Genomic DNA, 5,000 nt, shown 5'->3' on the forward strand with positions numbered 1-5,000 from the left:
CCCGAAAAACATGATCGCGATTGACCTTATGGTTCAAAAGTTATTGGGTGTCAAAAATAGACACGGACTTAGTCTAATTTTCAGAAAAAGAGGTTTTAGATCACAACCAGATTTATTGTGTTATATGTGGTGAGTGTAGTTGCTGAATTGAGAGAAGCAACCATCAGTAGTTGATGGGGAGGTAAGTGATTGTCTACGGTTATGGATAAGTCAATGCATCAAGCAGTGGTATGGTCCAGACTGTAGCTGTTCACGCATCTATTCCTGTTATTCTGTTGATGTTTGGTGGTTGAAGAGACGGGCCTGAATGGGTTTGGATCGTCAATCATCTTATCACCACACACTATTATACAAAGGTAGAGTACCTGCAAGACCTAAGGTCTTCCTTGGTACGACTGACAATATCTATGAGAGTTGGGCTTTAATGCTATCAGACTTCATATCTTGCATATATGTTCAAACTAGTCACTCAACAGAGTGAGCAGTATTAGTATTGAGCTCTGCTTGTGCAAAGCAGACCGCAGATTGATCCAAGAAATTGGTATCAAGCGGTTATAATACTATGCTGTTTAGTTGACTTGCAAACGTACCCAGCAATGGTTACTCCTGCTAGATGTGGTTGCACATTTTAGTGGAAGAAGATGGATTCTAAAGAGCTTTCTGCAGAATTATCTTAATGCACGACATAAATCTCGATACCTCGTTAAAGTTAGCATCCACTTGCTGGTTGTTAGCTGAGGATATCGTATTTATAGCTGCAAAAACAACTTGTTTAGCATTTTACTTTGCTAAAACATCAAGTTACCTGGTTGATCCTGCCAGTAGTCATATGCTTGTCTCAAAGATTAAGCCATGCATGTCTAAGTACATACTGTTTATAAAGTGAAACCGCGAATGGCTCATTAAATCAGTTACGGTTCCTCGGATATTCTTTTTTACATGGATAACTGTGGTAATTCTAGAGCTAATACATGAACAAGTGTTCCAACCTCAGCTTGCTGACGGAAGGATCGCATTTATTAGTACAAGACCAATGATTCTTATTCACCTAGAACCCTGTTCAGTGATTTCGGTCGCTGTCTAAGGACTAGCAGTGGGGATCTTAGCAACTTCGGTTGCATTTCTTGTGATGACTCTGAATAACTGAGCAAATCGTATGGCCTCTGAGCCGACGATGTATCCCTCAAGCAACTGCCTTATCAACTGTCGATGGTAGGTTATGCGCCTACCATGGTTGTAACGGGTAACGGGGAATTAGGGTTCGATTCCGGAGAGGGAGCCTGAGAAACGGCTACCACATCTAAGGAAGGCAGCAGGCGCGCAAATTACACAATCCCAGTACGGGGATGTAGTGACGAAAAATAACAATACGGGACTCTATTGAGGCCCCGTAATTGGAATGAGTACAATTTAAATCCTTTAACGAGGATCTATTGGAGGGCAAGTCTGGTGCCAGCAGCCGCGGTAATTCCAGCTCCAATAGCGTATATTAAAGTTGCTGCGGTTAAAAAGCTCGTAGTTGGATTTCAGTCGAACCTATGGGGTCCACTGATTAAAGGGTTAGATGGTGATGTTAGGTTTCTTGCTTGTGTCTACGGATGCTTGCTTGAACCTTCATTCCTCTTTCCTGGTGGTTACATTCATAGTGTTTAGACAGAAAATTGCTCGATATTTGCTATCAATGCTCTTTACCGAGTGTTGATTCAAGCGATCGAGACTTTTACCTTGAAAAAATCAGAGTGCTCAAAGCAGGCGTCCAAAACCTCGAAAGAGGTGCCTAAAAACGGTATGGTCAACCATCTATATGATGCGTACCACTACCTTAACTTGAATGATCTTGCATGGAATAATGGAATAGGACCTTGGTTCTATTTTGTTGGTCTTAAGAATCCAAGGTAATGATTAAGAGGGACAGACGGGGGCATTTGTATTGCGGCGCTAGAGGTGAAATTCTTGGACCGTCGCAAGACAAACTACAGCGAAAGCATTTGCCAAGAATGTTTTCATTAATCAAGAACGAAAGTTAGAGGTTCGAAGGCGATCAGATACCGCCCTAGTTCTAACCATAAACGATGCCAACCAGCGATCATTCTGAGTAACTAATTTCATGACTCGAATGGAAGCTTCCGGGAAACCAAAGTTTTTGGGTTCCGGGGGAAGTATGGTTGCAAAGCTGAAACTTAAAGGAATTGACGGAAGGGCACCACCAGGAGTGGAGCTTGCGGCTTAATTTGACTCAACACGGGAAAACTCACCCGGCCCGGACACTGAGAGGATTGACAGATTGAGAGCTCTTTCTTGATTCAGTGGGTGGTGGTGCATGGCCGTTCTTAGTTGGTGGAGTGATTTGTCTGGTTAATTCCGATAACGAACGAGACTCTAGCCTACTAAATAGACTTGCAGTTTACACTGCAGTACTCCCCCTTAGTCAACCTGTGGGTGGTAGTATCTCTTGATGGTTTCGGCTGTTGAGGGCTCTGCTGCTATTAGCCTACAGAATTGGCTAGGGTAAGGATGCTGTAGCACTGTAAGGACTTCTTAGAGGGACAAGCGGCGCTCGCAGCCGCACGAAACAGAGCAATAACAGGTCTGTGATGCCCTTAGATGTCCGGGGCCGCACGCGTGCTACACTGAAGTGGTCATCGTGCATACTGTTTCCTGCTCCGAAAGGAGTGGGTAACCGCTTGAACCCATTTCGTGATGGGGATTGGGCATTGTAATTATTGCCCATGAACGAGGAATTCCCAGTAAGCGTGAGTCATTAGCTTGCGTTGATTACGTCCCTGCCCTTTGTACACACCGCCCGTCGCTACTACCGATTGAATGATTTAGTGAGGACTTCGGACTGGTCAATCCAGACCATTGGGAAACTAGTGGTCGGATTGTGCTGGAAAGATGTTCAAACTTGATCATTTAGAGGAAGTAAAAGTCGTAACAAGGTTTCCGTAGGTGAACCTGCGGAAGGATCATTAACGTATTACCCTCTTATTATAAGAGAAATACAACCTTCAAACAATCAAACACTCTGCATAGTGATATTGTAGATGCTAATATGGTGAATGCAATTGAATTGTATTTGCATTAGAGTCGCAATTGTGAATGTTTATTGCAAACATTTAGCCATTGCAACATGATTCTAATTTGCATTACATTCGTTCATTCATACATCCATCTTTCATTATCCAATGCAACAAAGAGTGAGGGTTATCTAACGATAGCCATAATTTCTTTTGCAAAACAATTGTAGTTTATAATGAAAAGCCTGTCTTGCTACATACTTGGTACCTGATCAAGTCTTCAGCTTATGCTGACGGCAAGGTTTAAAGAAGGAAGTTTTACACTTCTTCGCCTAACTAAGTAAAGACAACTATGGTTTTTATAAACTGCATACAATTGTTTTCAAACCCTCTCAATGCAGATTTAGGATACTTATTAAAAGTCCCACGGTGGCAAAGATACATCTTCAAGCGGTGGATCACTCGAATTACCAATCGATGAAGAACGTAGCTAGCTACGATAATCGGTGCGAATTGCAGGACACGCCGAGCACTTGAGCTTCCAACGCACATTGCGGCTTTCGGGTCTTTTCCGAGGTCACATCTGTCTGAGAGTTGAGATGTAAAATAATCAACAAAACACTTGCATACTACCATATATGCATTGTTTTGAGAGGATTGTATATTTATATGCATGAATCTTGATGTTTTATTCCTTTTCTTAATTGCAATTCGTTGCAATTTAGTAAGGAGAATCTCAAATCTACTTGTTTCACATGATAAATTTTGTGTACAATGCATATTTCATCTCTGCAAGCAGTATATATGAATAGATACTAGCATGAGATTCTAAGGTTAGTCGCCTATCTGACGACGCTAAAGTCGTATTGCAGATAACTATGGTGATCAACTAACCTGTTAACTGATGAATCTTCTTGCACTTGTATAAATCGTACAAATAGTAGCTATTTCATTCTGTTAAAGCAGACCTAAGAAGTAATGCAAAGGCAAAATTTGTGCAAACATTAAAGTAGATTTACGTTGCTTGCTTGCAAACAACACAAATAAACATTAATCAACTTAATCAATATTTTTGATCTCAGATCAGGTGAGGTTACCCGCCGAATTTAAGCATATAATTCAGCGGAGGAAAAGAAATCAAATGAGATTCCCTGAGTAACGGCGAGTGAAAAGGGATGAGTCCGGCGCAAAGGTTTTCCATTGAAAGGTGGAAAGCGGTGCTGCGTAATGGCTAGAGTCACGATTATTTCAACTAAATCTGCAAGTCCCTCTGACAAGGGCCCTCTTCCCAGAGACGGTTCTAGGCCGGTGGCAGATCTTGGTTAATGGAATATCGATTACTGGCTTTAGTCGCGGATAGAGTCAGATTGCTTGAGAGTGCAATCCAAATTAGGAGGTAAACTCCTCCTAAGACTAAATACGATGGTAATATCGATAGCAAACAAGTACCGTGAGGGAAAGTTGCAAAGTACTTTGAAGAGAGAGTTCAAAAGGACGTGAAACCGCTTGTAGAGAAACGGATAGAACCACGAAGTGTAGCTGAGAGGAGAACTCAGCTCCTCTTGTGTATTGTTGCCTTTTTCTATTCAGTGCTAAGAATGCTTTACAGCGTTCCAAGATCAGTAGGTTAAGGGGTAACTTTTAGCCTGCCCTTGGATCTTGGTATTGATAGGAGGAGTGCAATATGTGCATGAGGAGTGCATTTTCTCAACTCTCGTGCTCAAACCACGACCAATGTGAAGGAGAGTGCAAAACTCTTGTTCAAGTGATAACAGCAAGGTGTACTAAACACACACCTAATCAGCATTTAGTTTTCACAGCTACTAATATTCCTTGCGTTGTTAGACTTAGCCTGTGAGCTAGTGTTGGCAACTGTTACCACAGTCACATTGGAGATGAATCTCTGCTTATGCAGGGTCAACAATGCTTGTCATCTGCTCTGACGAATCCGACTAGTCTTTCGTTGATGATGTCTGTTTCTTC

At 42.0% G+C, this 5,000-nt stretch overlaps 3 non-coding genes across 3 annotated transcripts in view; all 3 read left to right on the plus strand.

Moving 5' to 3' along the window:
* The first annotated feature begins 802 nt into the window (after positions 1-802).
* LOC149093014 (small subunit ribosomal RNA) lies at positions 803-2,972 on the plus strand. The gene has a single exon (XR_016200378.1). It is a non-coding gene; the product is annotated as a small subunit ribosomal RNA (ribosomal RNA).
* A 487-nt stretch (positions 2,973-3,459) lies between these two features.
* Positions 3,460-3,614, plus strand: LOC149093015 (5.8S ribosomal RNA). Its single transcript, XR_016200486.1, has one exon. It is a non-coding gene; the product is annotated as a 5.8S ribosomal RNA (ribosomal RNA).
* A 476-nt stretch (positions 3,615-4,090) lies between these two features.
* Positions 4,091-5,000, plus strand: part of LOC149093016 (large subunit ribosomal RNA) — a 4,168-nt gene continuing 3,258 nt past the window's right edge. The window contains exon 1 of the ribosomal RNA XR_016200448.1: positions 4,091-5,000. This exon is cut by the window's right edge and continues 3,258 nt beyond it. This is a non-coding gene — a ribosomal RNA (large subunit ribosomal RNA).

This window comes from Tetranychus urticae, unplaced genomic scaffold (genome assembly GCF_039701765.1).
Source record: "Tetranychus urticae isolate SD_2017Ah unplaced genomic scaffold, NJAU_TeUrti_SD_1.0 Scaffold_4, whole genome shotgun sequence".
Classification (NCBI taxonomy): domain Eukaryota; kingdom Metazoa; phylum Arthropoda; class Arachnida; order Trombidiformes; family Tetranychidae; genus Tetranychus; species Tetranychus urticae.